Consider the following 15,469-nt stretch of genomic DNA (forward strand, 5'->3'; position numbering starts at 1 on the left):
CCCGGACAGGTGTGGTCTGGCCCCGCCCCCCAAGGTACTGGTGAAGGGTTCTGGAGAGCCTGGACTTGGTGCTGGGTCCGGCAGATGCTGTCTGGTCCCCTACTCTCCCCCCACCCCACCCCTACCCCCACCCCCGCTCTTCGTGTTGCTGAGAAAATTTCTGTCTGTTGTTTCTTTCCAAAAGAGATTTTTTAAAGCAGATCTTTAGTTCTTTAAACACTAACGGAGATGCCCGTGTTTGGTCCTTTGTAAAGATTTTAAACTAAGTGTTCTTGATAAAGCCAGTGAGACAGACACACACACACACGTGCGCGCACACACACACACACGCGCCAGCCACGTCTGTGCTGCGGGCCCCTCCAGCATCGACCTGTGCCAAACCGAGAAACCAGCAGACTTCGCTCGGGGTGGGCGGCAGGCCAGAGCCGGCCACAGGATCCTTTTGTATTTTTGATACGCCCTTCTGCCACCATTCATATCTGTATGTCTCGCCCAAGCAACCTGGATCTGAGGACGAGCTGGACCCCTTCCTCCCTTCTGCCAATGTCCCCATCGCTCTGGCCACGCTACCCCCACCCCCCTCGCCACTCGCTGTGCCAAATCTCCATCCTGTCACAGGTTGTCCAAGGCCTCCCCTGCCAGCCTGATCCTCTCCTGCTTCCTTGCCAGCCCGTGACTTACTCTGACCTCCAGTTGGCTGCCTCCCATGTCCTCCTCCTCTTTTCTGATGGCATTGTGCTGCAGTCTCTTCGTTGTACCTGGGTGTGGCCCATGTGGAGATGAGGAGAAACCCTGGAGGAGGCCTGTGTGACACAGGGTGGATGCAATGGGGCTTGAGACATCGAGCAGAGGGGCTCTGCTTCCACACAGCTGGCCAGGAGGTCCTTGGGCCAAAGCCATTCCTTTAGGGGGCGGCCTTATCCATTGCAAGGCATTGAGGGGGCTGTAAGTTGTGTTACAGAAGAAATGTAGAGATGGCTCTTAGTCTTTGAATGACAGGCAGCCCGATGACCAGAGGTCAGGCTCGGTACGGGGTGGAATTCAAGGAAGGTGGCAGAGGTCACAGTCTTGCGGCAGAGCTCTGCATGGGTGGGAATCGGGCCTGGTTTGTATCAGACTGCAGTGGATAAACAGCGAGGCTGGAGTCTCATGAGACACACCCAGAACATGTGAATTGGTTTCCAGGAGGTGGTCTCTCCAGTTGGAGAAGCAGAAATCGGATCTCTGGGCCCCCCAGGAGAGGCAGCTCTGGGTGCGTGTGGGGGAAGAGCCAAAAGGATTCACTGTGGCTTGTTCAGAAGCCTTATAGCTTCTGCCCCACAGCCCAAGTATTCAGAAGGGGTTGTGGTGGACCCTTCTGCACTATGATGTCCCCCCACCCTGTCTCTGCTGCAGCCCTCCTGTAGAGGGCACTATCCTACCTAGCAAAAGTAAGGACGGAAGATGAGAGTTTCTGGCTGAGAATGTATTTAAGCCCTGTCAATCACCTGCACAGAGTAAAGAGTTCCAAATAAAATGGAGGGGGTATTTTTAACCATCTGCCGTCTTGTCTGGTTCTTAAGGGGGTAGCAGAGCAGTGGGAAGGAGATTGGGGGAAGGGCACTTGTACATTTACAGAGTACCTGTTTTGCACGCATAAGGTCCCAGGTTCAGTCTCTGGCACTTCAAATTTAAGCTATCTCAGGTAGTGCTGCCAGTCAGGGTAGACAATACTGGGATACATTGACCAATGGTGTACATTGCTTTAAGGGAGGGACTTCCCTCTGTTGACTGTGCAGAGGTGCAATAGGGGCCTGCCTTGGACTAGTGGGGAGGGGCTGTGGCTCAGTGGCAGAGCATCTGCTTTGCATGCAGAAGGTCCCAGGTCCAATCCCCGGCATCTCCAGTTAAAAAAATCAGGTAATATGAAAGGCCTCAGCCTGAGACCCTGGAGAGCTGCTGCCAGTCTGAGGAGACAACACTGACTTTGATGGACCAGTGGTCTGATTCAGTATGAGGCAGCTTCATAGGACTATCTCCAGAATCTGTAGGGAGCAATGCTTGATCCCCCAAATCACTTCCAGCCAGAGGGGCTCCTGGGGAGATCTCATGGTCAGCCCCATTGCTTCAGTGGGGGATAGGGAGCTGGTATGAAAATGCCTTGTTTCTTGGATGGAGGGCCATGCCTGAACGATCCCTTTGCTAAAAATGGCATCATTCCAATTTGGAGAGATGCTCTTAACCTGGCAGCAAATAAAGCAGAATGGCCATAATGCAACAAGAAGGCAGCACCACAGCTTGTAAGGGGAAGGTGACTGTTTCAGGGAATGAGGACTCATTGCTTAGCCAAAACTGCTAAAGGTGAATAAAACGAAAATCTCGAAACCACATTAAAAAGTGGGTTCTGCAATCTGCCCAAATTATCTGGCACTGAGAAAACCTCCATGTGCCGGCTTAGCAAATGTACTCTACTCGCTAGGGGGCTCTTCCCCCTTGTGTCCCTGTTTAGCCTCCCCTACTAGATCCTGAATTCTCACCAAGCATTGCTCTGTCTTCTCAGCCCCAAGGATGAGACACCTGATTTAAGAGAGAGAGAGAGAGAGAGACTGTCTCAGGATGCTGAATTCTGCACTCAGGACGGAGCCTGGTGCTTGTTGAATAAAGGTAAAGGTTCCCTTGCTCGAAAGCCAGTCGAGTCCGACTCTAGGGTTGCGGTGCTCATCTCCGTTTCAAAGCCGAAGAGCCAGCGCTGTCCGAAGACGTTTCCGTGGTCATGTGGCCGGCATGACTAAACACCAAGGTGCACGGAACGCTGTTACCCTCCCACCGAAGTGGTACCTATTTATCTACTTGCAATTCCTTGCTTTCAAACTAGAGACGGGAGCTCACTCCGTCATGCGGCAACTCGGGTCTTGAACTGCTGAACTACTGACCTTCCATAGCCTGCAGTTCAGCGTCTTAACCACTTGAGCCCTTGGTCAAATGTCTTAGCTGCTGTTTAGCCAGCAGCAGCACAGATCTAACTGCACCAAGGTAAGGCTCAGATGCAGCACAGATGGTTAGTCAGAGCCATGGAGGATGGACTTGGGGTCTGATCCAGGAAGTTATGGTCACCTCTAGCAGTTCTGAAAAAGTACGTAGCCTAAGCCCTCCTTTTTCCAAGGCCGGTCTAGCCAGTTTCTAGGGCCTTTCTCTTTTAGTACTGCTTCTCCCAGTGTCTTTCTTCCCAAGGTAGCCATTTGGTGGTATCCAATGGATGTGGCTGACACTGATGAGCAGCAAGTTGTCCCCCAAGAATGTCACAACCAGTGATGTTCCTGAGCACAGCCTCCCCCCCCCCCGCACACTGCATTTCTTGCAGCAGAGGCCAAGAGTACAGTGTGGAGGGCACCAACAAATGCACGCTAACCAAGAGGAAACCGTCTTCAGAAAGCTCAGCATATCTTAACCGGAAGTGCCCTGTTCCATAAAATAGGTCCCTTTCCGACCAATATAAAATATACAATACTGTTGAATTTCTTTTTAAAAATAGAAGCTGTGATATGCCAAAATTCTCGCTTCTCTTTAGGAAGCTCTTTGATTGTGCAGAAAAGGGCAACTCGAATGATAAAAGGGTTGGAACACTTTCCCTATGAGGAAAGGTTAAAGCGCTTAGGGCTCTTTAGCTTCGAGAAACGACGACTGAGGGGTGACATGATCGAGGTTTATAAGATTATGCATGGGAAAGAGCAGGTAGAGAAAGAGGTACTTTTCTCCCTTTCTCACAATACAAGAACTCGTGGGCACTCCATGAAACTGCTGAGCGGTCGGGTTAGAACAGATAAAAGGAAGTACTTCTTCACCCAAAGAGTGATTAACACACGGAATTCACTGCCACAGGAAGTGGTGGCGGCTACAAGCATGGACGGCTTCAAAAGGGAATTAGATAGGCATATGGAGCAGAGGTCCATCAGTGGCTATTAGCCACAAGGTATAGATAGGGGCTCTGGGGCAAGTGATGCTCTGTCTTCTTGGTGCTTGGGGGGGTCAACAGTGGGAGGGCTTCTAATGTCCTGGCCCCACTGGTGGACCTCCTGATGGCACTGGTATTTCTGGCCACTGTGTGACACAGAGTGTTGGATGGGATGGGCCTTTGGCCTGATCCAACATTGGCGTCTCTTATGTTCTTATGCTGTATGTGGGTAAAAGTACATGATGACCCCACATGCATGTAATTTGCTGTGTGCAAACCAGGGGAATGTAGGATAATCAGTTCTGGGTATGCTCGCACAGTTTTCACGCCAATGTCTATGCAAAAGTGACTTTTTCACTGTGATTTCATTGTGGCTCTTCAGTCCAAGGTGTCGTTCCCCTCCCCCCAATAAATCCCCTTTAGAAGGTTTTGGTTCATTTTACAAGCTCCAGGAATTAAGACATGCATTGCATCCTGTAGTTGCTAAGCAACCACCACATCATTTCCCCACATCCAGCAAAATGGCTGGAGGCTGCTGCTTGCCTAGAAAGAACCACTAATACCAGCAAGTAGGGGTGGGGGGGGTGGAGGATAACCCTCCAAAAGGAGGATGCCCAGTTCAGGACCAGAGGCCAAATGATAGGGCTGAAGTAGGGTTGCTAGGCCCTCCCTGACCACCGGCAATGGGTGGAGGGGGCAGGGTTGCCAGACCCAGGTGGGGAAGCTCCTGGAGATTTGATGATGGAGCCTAGGGAGGACAGGGACCTCAGCAGGGTATACCCTCCAAAGCATCCATTTTCTGCCGGAGAACCAATCTCTGTAGTCTGGAGGTGAGCTGTAACTCCGGGGGATCCCCAGGTCCCACCTGGAGGCTGGCATCCCTAGGCTGAAGTCAAGGGACTCTGATTCCAGCGCAGTCCGCATTACGGCCCCCTCTCCGTGTGCCAAGCTTTTTGTCATGCCGGGGTTGGATTTGTGTCTGCCATGCACCTGACACAGCACGGAGCCTCTGTAGATTTTGTTTATGAAGTGGTGACCTTCAGATGGAAGAGAAAAGTGAGCAGATCCATCCATGCCGGGAGAGAGGACTGCTGTGTGTGTGTGTGTGGACTGGGTTCAGACAGGTGCTGCTTCTCAATTTGCTGCTGTTCTTGCATCAGTTCAAGTGTGGGGGGGAGGGGGATCCCCACTCCGCCGCCTGCACCCAGAAGCTCTTCCCCTGATCTCCTTTTGTGCCCAGCCAAGAAGCTGCCAGTTTCATTTCTTTTTAATGCAATTTCTAATGGCGTTTCCATGGCAACCAGGAATTGAGGGCCGAGTCCTTTCCAGCAAGCACATGGTCCACTGCGCCTGGTTAGGGGCTGGGGGCAGGGAGGCGGGCTGGGCTAACGGTGCATGCATGCAGATGTTGGCTGGAGCGGTATATGTATATGTAGAACAGGGAGGAGGAGCATAAGCCATGGCCGTAAAGAGGAAAGGACTGGTTGGGTACCCAGCTTCAGAGAAAGGAAATAGGGGGATTTGGGGGACTTAGGTAAAATACTGCATTGGGGCTGGGCAGGATGGAGGGCCAACCCACCATAGCAAAGGCATCAGGGGGAGCTGGGGAAAGGGTCTGTTTTTTCCTTCCGCCCGTGAAAATGGCTCAGTAGCATGGCAGGGTGTGTGTGTGGGGGGGGGTGAGCAGCAATGAGGTGGAGGATCTGGCCTTGATCTTTGACATTCCCCCAGCTGTACCATCTTGTAGAACTGCACACCATCCATTTTCTCACTCTGTGTGCCAATCACTGGTGTGTGCTGAATCTGTACCTAATAATAACCAAGCGACCCTCCAGGCATACCCATCTGGCTGCCCAAACACTTGCTTTCCTGCTCTGGGACTGCACTGAATGGCTTTGCTAATATTAATAAATTCTGATAGCTGTAGAATTTGGAGCTCTCCTTTTACAATGCGCTGAATTCTCTATAGACCTGGGGTTGCTAAAAATATGACCTGAAAGAAAAATACGATTTGCATAGGGGCTGGAGGGGAAGCGTATTCTGGAGATTTTCCAAAACGCTTCTATGTGGACATCAAGCCCCGGAGCAGCCCCCAGAGACAGCAGCTTGCTTGTGCCATTTGCTCGCTATCCCACTGGGAGGGCTGCCTCTTTTGCCAAATGTTTTGTAAAACAAGCCTGCGAACGGCAAATGTTTTGTAGATCCTGAGTGTCCAGATGTGCCACTCTCAGCCCTGGCAGAAGCCTGGAGGTCCCGCTGGTCCAGGAAGACCCCCCCCTGCTCTAGTCCTGCCTGGCAGCTGGTTTTGAATCTGAGAATTTTGGCCCTGAGCACCCCAGGCAAATCCAAGAAAGGCACATCCAGGTCAGGCTCTGGAACTTTTAGTCTGAGCCCAACTTTTCTGTGCCTAGGAAACCTCACAAGGGAAAGCTGGGAAGGAGGGCAAGCTTTACTGGACAGAGAAAAAAAAAATGCTGTTTGTCGTTTTAAGGGACATACCAAGTGCTTCATAGGGCAGCAGCAGAATCATTCAGCTGTCTCCACAGAGTCTGGTGTTCTCATGCCTTGGGGATATTTATTTCAAAATGTAACAATCCTGTGAGGACATTTTCTGCATCTTAAATCTTACAACAGTTACACCGTGTCTTACTTCCACAATACAAGTCTGCTTGTTTTTGGAATTCCAAACTTCTGTATGTGCTCGCAAAGTTGCGAGATCCAGTTTCAAACTCCATAGGTGAGATGTCAAAAGTGCTTGTTATCCCTTGGGTATCCCCTCCATAATTAACCCTGTTTCAGCAACACACCTTGGCTGGATCATGTGGAACCAAGTATCTCTACAACAAAAAGGACTAAAGACTTTAAAAAGAAACCTGGGAATTCAGAACAGCAATTAGATCACGGCAATAGATTGCTAGATTGCTGTAGCATGAGAACTATTACTGATTTTACAAGTCTCCCTCTAGTGGTGGTGATGGGGGATGGCAGCTGTGGGAGTCCAAGCAAAGAAAACGTTGGGGATCTTGTCTTGTGAGCGTGTTGCCCTTGCCGTAAAGAATGCCTATGCATTTGCAGCCGCAATGAGAGCTGCACAGAGAACTGTGGAAGCAGCCCCTTTTTCAGCTTTGTCACCTCACATGAGTCTGGGGTTTAGCTGGTGATTGGTTTGGATCTCAGTTTTTAAAAACTTTGGTTCTTTTTCAGTTTCGAAAGTCACTTTTGACATATGAAACAGAACCATATAACTTTTAAAAATAAAAATAGGACTCACAGATCACACTGAAGGTTACCTTACATTACTTTGAAACTGAGGTAAGCACAGAAGCAATTTTACTCCCACCAAGCCAGTCTGGCAAACCAGGGAACTAGCAAATTTAGCACAGGGCATCAATTGGTGCATTGTGGGAAAATCAAAAGCGATTGCATGGAACCGAACTATGTTCATTTTGTAGAGCTCTTGAAGGATAGCTGCAGTTACCCTGGCAGGGCCATCCCTATTCTGACCTGCTCCAACACCTCTGCTATTTTTCCTCTCTGTGCATTCCCCCTGTGGCTGTCCCCATAGCCCCCGTTAGCTTCTTCCCCGTTTGTTTCTCTTCATGATCCTCCCTCAGCAGGTCTGTTTGTCTTTCTTGGGAGCAGACAATCACCTCTTTCTGTCATACTCTGAGGATCTCTTGAGATCCCACTATTTCAGCAGGGATGAGACATCTGCTTCTCCCACAGCAGGCCTGTGTTATTTTCTAGCCACCACTTGCCACAAAGACTCTGCCCTCATTCAGCGGCAAGTGGCCACACCAACGGGCACCAAACATTCCTCAAGCATCTGTCACTGGTACATTGAACGGCAAGCCACAACTAGACAGCCCCTCCGGTCACGGAGAGTCGTGGCCTCCCATGTGGATAATAAGGTAACACGTAGACTAGCCCTAGGGCAAGCTCAAATAGAGATTGACGGTCTATTTCTGATACAGTTGCCATGGCAACAGCGATGCTTGGCAGCTGTTAATTCAGTCCATCTTCGCGGCACTATAAGAGGAAGCAGAATGGTGTATTCTTCCAACCCCACTATGCAGAGACCAAGTAAAGGGGGCAGGTGTGTACCTGAAGGCCTTTATTACAGGTTGTTGCCCTTTAACTACCCTGCAATCCAGGGTGTTAAAAGAGTGGCAAAAACTTATATTGTCTCACCTTTATGGACAAAGCAGGAATTTTATATAATGGAAGAATCTGTAAGTGGAGCGTAGCATGCACACACACACACATGTTAATTAAGGGAGGAGTCCAAGATGTAATCTTCTGTTTGTGGCATCTTGGAGTTTCAAGACGCTTCCAAGCCTCTTTCTCTGTCCTGGACTGTGCAGGGAGACCTTGCTCTCAAAGGTAAACGGCACTAGCACAGTATACTGACCTTTACCAAATCTGATCATGGTTGAAAACTTTTGCTTGAAAGGAGACAATAGAGTCTTAGGTTAACTGAAGTGGCTAACAATTGAGTTTGCACACAGACCTTGCTGATATTGGGCGTTTGCGACAGCTGGACAGTTAGACACTCACTAGGTGAAGATTTCACCATGAGAAGTACAGGGAGGTACAGGGAGAGGGAAGCCTTTGTCTGTCAAATTTCTGACTGTTCCGCATCTTTTAGAGATGCAGGAGCGTCATCAAAATCCAGAACTGGCAACCAACCATGCTTTTTGAGTACTATTCTAGGCCTCCCTGGGTCTGCGTTCTCTTCCCTCGCCCTCAGCCTCCCCAATGGTGCATGGGCAAAAGCACCTGGGAATGCCCTTTCTCTAGCCGACACCCTGGAAAGCAGCTGCCAGTCAGGGAGGACAAAGCAGGGCTGGATGGACCAATGGTCTGACTCAGGATCAGACAGCTACATATGTTCATATACCCGCTCCCCCACTCAGACTAATTAGTTTCATTAATCAAGCTGTCTTTAGAACCCTACTTCTTAAAGAAATAGCATTCTTGGCTGAAATTCAATGTGATGCGGCATTAACCAACTTCATGCTGAATCCCTAGGAATGTGTGTGTGTCTGTGTGTGTGCACGCGCATGCATTTGTTGGGGGGGGGGGAATGCACAGCATAGGTGAGCAAAGAAAGAACAGCTGCCACCACCCCACCACCTGTACTCCCCCCTGCTCTTCTTTTTGCCATTTCTCTTCTAGCAGGGTTTACCAGAAGCACCTAAAAAGGCTGTGGTTGTGCATGGGGGGGGGAGCAGGCAGTGGAAGAAACCAACCCCCCCCTCCCCAACTTGTCAGAATTCTGCAGCACCCCAGTCTTGACACATGGGTAAGGCATACCTAGCTTGACCTTTGGGGTACCAATGACAGCTGTAGAAATTCAACATGCTTTGGGCAGTCCAACGCTCTTGAGAACTGCCAGAAAGCCGGAGACTGTCAACTCACTGCAAGCCCTTTTCTGATACACAAGAGAAAGCATGATTTCCTGTGGCATTTTCAGGCCTTTCTAGGGCCCAGCATTCAAGATGACTGCTCCACGAATGGGTGGCAAGCTTGCTGCCCCCAGGACCTGTGGCATGGCAGGGATAGCCACGGGGGCCTTACCCACTCGGGCAATGATTTGAATGAAAACCGTGCCTCTTGGGGCAGACCCCTATCAGCTTTCTGATGCATACAAAGAAGTCACCTGTGTATTCTTCTCCTTGTATGACAGCTGGAATTTCTTGTGCATGTCTTTTTCTAGAGGAAGACTTATCGCATGTGAAGCTGCACAGAGAGATTGGTTCCCTTTTCTTGGGCCCTCTCCTTCATATTTGTTGTTGTTAGCCATTCAGTCGTGTCCGACTCTTGGCGATTCTATGGGCCAGCTCTCTCCACATTTTCCGATCTTATACTGTTTCTTTGAGTTGTTCTATGCTCAGGCTGGTGTCAATTTTTATGGTGTCTAGCCACTGTGTCCCTTCGTATACTGCCCAGTAAAAACCTCCTCCATTCCACATTACCAGCACAAGCAACCTATTGCCGTGGCTTCCAAACTGGCTCCTGGCGGGGACTCCCTTTCTGCCTGTGCCTCTACCGTGCAAACACAGTGTTTCTGAGGCACATGCTGTTTCATGTGGCACACTGGCCACGTCAGCCTCCCCATTGCCCCCACTTGAAAAGGGCACACTCAACACTGCCTTGAAGCAGTGCGTTGCTGAAAGGGCATATGCCAATTTTCTGCAGCGCACGAGGTCTTTCACAGACGATTGTCATTATGCATGTGTCCAGCTTCTGAGGAATTCCAGGGTGTCAGAATCTGTAAACCAGTGGCATACAGCAGCAGCTGGCCACACCGTAGATTTTCCCTTGGCACTCATGAGGCTGAGAAGTGTGCCTTTTTAGCAAAACATTAAAAGTTTAGACTTTTGGCCCTAACCTGGATAGCCCAGGCAAGGCTGATCTTGTCAGATCTCGTAAGCTAAGCAGGGTCAACTCTGGCAAGTACTTGGATGGGAGACCTCCTTGGAATACCAGAGGTGGGAAGCGGGGACAGGCTTTATCCAGCCACCTCTCTGAATATTCTACAGGCCCCCAGTAGGGGTCAGTCACACCAAAAGTCATCATGACTTCCAGGTACACTCAAACACATGAACATATTTAAAAAATACCAAAAAATAAGTTTAGCCTTTCAGAGCAGCAGTACATTAGAGGCCACATTCAGTATTTTTTGGTGCAACAGCCATCACCACCCGGTGGACTCCCAGGCCCATGTGGTCTGTAGGCTGCCATCTTTAGATGCCAGGATGAACTATCCCGTGACACATTTTCTACCAGGCCCTCTTGCCCTGTGTTTTCTGCTGTAAGACCCTTGCATGTACAGCTGGGGTGGCATCTCCTCTCTGGCCCCAAACCCTCAGGGAGGCATGCAAGTAAGTGTAGGGGGGAGTCAACTCCCCCAGGTGGCCACAGCACCAGAACCTTGTTTCCTTACCACTTAGATGCAATTAGAGACATTTAGATAACAAATTACTGCATTAAATTTAATTATCCCAGCAGTAATCGGTTACATTGAGAGCGTGCTAAGCCCGATGTAGAAAGGGCAACTCTCCAATTAACCAGCCAATCTAGAATCTGGGGCGATGGTGAACCCAATCAAGTGGCCTCCTCCTGCAACTGGCCTGCGGGGCCTGGCTGTGTGCCAGGTGGGATCTGCTGCCTGCAGTTGGGCCCAGGCTCTGCCCAGGAATGGATTTTCAATGCCTGTTATTATTTTTCAGTTCATTTACAGACTGCTTTTCAGCTAAAAACAACTCAAGCAGTTCACAACACTGCGAAATAGACTGAGGCCACTTTAAACACCATATATCAGTAGCACCAAACTTCTGCTCGTGTGTGCACATACGCGCTCCATTAGCACTGTGACCCACCTCAAAGGTCCTCCGGAAAAGGCCAGTCTTAAGACTCACCTTAAGGACTTTTATAGAAATAGCTATTCTCCTTCCTCAGTTTCTCCTCCTTTGCTCTGATGTTTCTGGAATCTGCTTTGCTCTGACCTTTCCGGAAACAGCGGAGTCAAAGTGGGTTGGCCCCCCTGGGGATGGGAAGATGCAGATTTCCAGACCACTCCATCCACATCCAGGACCATTTCCCCTCCCCATCCCCTTGATCCTGCCATTCTTCCCTGCTGCCGGGGGACTTTTTTACGATTAAAAATAATCGATAGTGGGTATATCACAGTAATTTTTAAAAGTGAATGAAAATCCCTCCAGGAACGTAGGGTGGGGGGGAAGGCGGGTGTGAGCGGGTGAGGAAGGAAAACCAGAATTGTGCCTATGCGCGTGCTCCATCACCACCGCAAATGCCTCTGCATTCACAGCAGGGATGACTCCACAATGGGAAACCACCCCCAGGTGGGAGCAACCCTGGAGACTTGATTTCATCTCAGAATGCCTGCCTGGGGCACCACTCTATCCAAGATCTCTCCCCCTACCACTACCAAAAAAGAGAGAGACAGATACTGGTCTATAACTCTTTAGTTCCATGCTAACTAATTACAGTTTCTTCAGGAGGGATCTGACTATAACCTCTTTTAACACTGCAGGCACAGCGGCTTCCTGTGGGGAATGATTAATACTCAGCATCATCCAATTTGTCAGCCCCTCCCCGGTGGATTCCACTAGCCATGGACAGGTGGTAGGTTTCGCCTCTCCTCTGGCTGAATTAATTGGAAAGTATCCATATGAACCTCAAAAGCAGAAACCTCGGGTATATTTAGGGCTGCTGCCATTAATGCAGTCTTGAGCTGGATTTGATGCAAGCAGTTTTATCCATAAAATTGTTACCAAATTGGTAACAATGAGCTTTACGACGTTCCGCTATTTGTTCCTGGGGCTCCGCTTGCCAAAGGCCTCTTCCCGCCCTAAGCAGCAATGTCAGCTGGCTCTGTGCAAACTCCAGCAGTTGAAGCGAAAACCCTCTCAGACTCAAATATGCAAAGCAGTCATATAGAAGACTTCATAGGAGCATGTGCACATCTCACCTGCAATGCTCCCTCTAAGCTGTGGAGTCTTGAGAGCAAAAATTTTACTTTGTGAGCTACTGGCATTAAAGCTGTGAGCGAGCGCTTTGGCTACTGCATAAATTAGTTTGCTCTGGAGCCATCCTTCCTGGGCAAAGACAAAAATCTGTGAGCTGGAGGCTAAAAAACTGTGAGCTAGCTCACACTAACTCAGCTTAGAGGGAACACTGCTCACCTGACTTTCATGCTTCAGGAAACAGGAGGCACATCTTCCAGGCACAGATTAGGTTCCAATTTCCCCCATCATTACCTGCCTGCTGGAGAGCCAGCACGGTGTAGTGGTGAGGAGGGTCAGACTAAGAGTTGGGAGACCCAGGATTGAATTCCAGCTCTGCCATGGAACCTCGCAGGGTGACCTCAGGCCAGTCACTTCCTCCTTCTCACCAGTGTTCCCTCTAAGTTGAGTTAGTGTGAGCTAGATCACAGTTTTTTAGCCTCCAGCTCACACATTTTTGCCTTAGCTCAGGAAGGACGGCTCCAGAGCAAACTAATTTATGCAGCAGCCAAAGGGCTCGCTCACAGCTTTAATGCTGGAGCCCACAAAGTAGGATTTTTGCTCACAAGACTCCACAGCTTGGAGGGAGCATTGCTTCTGACCCCAAGCCACCATACAGAGTGGTGGTATTATAAGGATGAAACAGAGGAGGGGAAGACTGATACTGTAAGCTGCATGGGTCTACAGTGAAGAAAAAAGCAGGTATGTGAATCTAAATAAATAAATGTTTGATCCAAAGTGGCAAACAAGAGTTCTCCAAGGTCTCCCAGATGGGAAAGACAGCCTGGGACTGGTTCACCCCCCTCCCCTCACAAACCCGCCCTCTACATGCCTGTAAGGAACAAGTCTGGTTTTTTCTCCTGCCCAACTGATGCAGTCAATTTCCAAGGCCCTGCTTCAGGTGTCCCTGCTGCTCTCTGAGATCAGGCGAGTGGCAACCCAGGACAAGAGGGCCTCTTCTGGGACTCTCTCTCTCTCCCCCGCTCTCCAGAGAGACTCACCTGATCTCCTTCTGTTGCCTTATTCTGCTAGTGAGTACAGACTTTTTTGATTCATTTGGCATTCCCTCAGTGATCCCTCCTTCCTGCCCTGGTGTTTTGGGTTTTTGTTGTTGTTGTGTTTTTGCATTTGTGTGTGTGCGCCTGGAAGTCATGGTGACCTCTGGTGACTCCTACTGGGGCAGAGAGGGCATTCAGAGAAGCCTCCCAGCCCTGGTATCCCTTGGGGGTCTCCCATCCAAGTACTCGCCAGGGTCGGCCCTGCTTACCTTCCGAGATCTCATGAGATCGGGCTTGCCGGGGCTATCCAGGTCAGAGCCTTCCTGCCCTATTTATAGATGTATTTTAAACTGGTTTACATTTTTAAACCATGTGTTTTAATTCTGGTTTTAATGGCTTTTAAGATGTGTTTTTGTGCTCTGACCTGGGTAGCCCAGGCAAGCCCCGTCTCGGGGGCTAAGCAGGGCTGACCCTGGCAAGTACTTGGATGGGAGACCCCCAAGGAATACCAAGGCTGGGACGCAGAGGCAGGCAGCAAGCCACCGTCTCTGAACAGCCTTGCCGCCCAGCCCCACTAAGGGTCGCCAGAAGTCAGCCATGACTTCCAGGCACACGACGTGCGCACACACACACACAAATAAAAAACGAAAAGGTGTGTTTTTAAATCTGTTTTTATTAACTATGCTTTAAATCTGTTAACAGTCTTGATGGGCCTGCAGATGAGGGCAGAAACAGCAGGGTATATAGTTTGTAAATAAATAAATAAAACACGTAAAGAGAAGCTCACTGAGTCCACATGGCCCTGTCAGCCTAACCTACCTCACAGGGCTGTTGTGAGGAAAAAATGAAGGGGAGAACCAGGTACCCAGCCTTGAGGTCCTGGGAGCAACAATGAATAAAAGTAGAAAGTCAGAGCACGTGCCATGTTTCTGCAGGATTTTAATCCCAACACATTCTCTTAGAAAGGAATTTCTTTTTTAAAGAGAGCGCTCGAGGCTTAGAATCCTCCTCTTCAGACGCAGGCGGGCCGGGCAAAGCAAACAGGCTCTACGACTGCAGCCGATCGATCCACGCTCCTTCCTGGCCTTCCCCGGGACGCTGAATCCCTGTCCCGATGCGCCTCCACACCCAACAGCTTCCAGTCTGTCGCTCAGCCTCCCTCGCAGGTAATAAAGCCGGCCTTCTCCGCTTTCTTGCCTTCGAGTTGCATGGCCTCACCGCGGGCGCAGCTCTTCTTTTGCGCGCTTTCCAGCCGCTCCTTTGGGACTGGCTGTGCTTGGACAGCGGCGCTCGGCCGCCTCCCACTGCCAGGACACTCCGGGCGGCTGCCCTGGCCAGCAATTGCCTCGGCACAGCGAGTGAGCGGCTGAAGCGCTCTGGAAGACCGGGCGCAAGTTTCCCGTGGGGCAGAGCCAAATGAAAGGCGCAGGAGCCTCGCCGGGGAAACCCCGGGGGCAAACCTGCCCTGCTCCCTGGCTTAGAGGGGGCCGCTTCCAAGCACCCAGGCTGGAGCCTCAGGGGGAGCGGTGAGTTTACGAAGAGCGACCGGACTGGAGTAGTCCCAGCTGCGCCTCGAGCCTGCGGAAGGGAGCCGAACTCTTGGCCGCAGCCTCTCGCCCTGGTCAACAGGCGGCTCGCTTTCGGCTGAAGCTCAGAGGCGAGGCGAGGCGAGGCGAGGCGGGGCGGGGCGGGGGTACCCGAAACCGGCGCCAGGCCGAGCCCTACCGGCGTGGCTCTCCCGTGGGAGTCCTCACCCGTTCGCCGCTCTGGCTGGCGATGCCTCCTGGCCCTGGGATGGCCTTCTTGCTCTGCGTCGGGATCTCGGTAAGAGGAGCGAAGGGGGGCTTGGAGGGGGAGAGGCTGGGCAGGCCTCACTTCTTGCATGGGCGCCCCTGCTGCGGTGGGCCACCTCCAAGGTTTATGGTTTATGGTAGCAACAGTTGCTTGTTTGCAGAAAGATTACGCGCAATGAGTGCCGGGTAAATGCTGGCAGCAATGGGGGGGGGGGG

The sequence above is a fragment of the Gekko japonicus genome, unplaced genomic scaffold, assembly GCF_001447785.1.
Source record: "Gekko japonicus isolate JY-2015 unplaced genomic scaffold, Gekko_japonicus_V1.1 scaffold19, whole genome shotgun sequence".
Classification (NCBI taxonomy): domain Eukaryota; kingdom Metazoa; phylum Chordata; class Lepidosauria; order Squamata; family Gekkonidae; genus Gekko; species Gekko japonicus.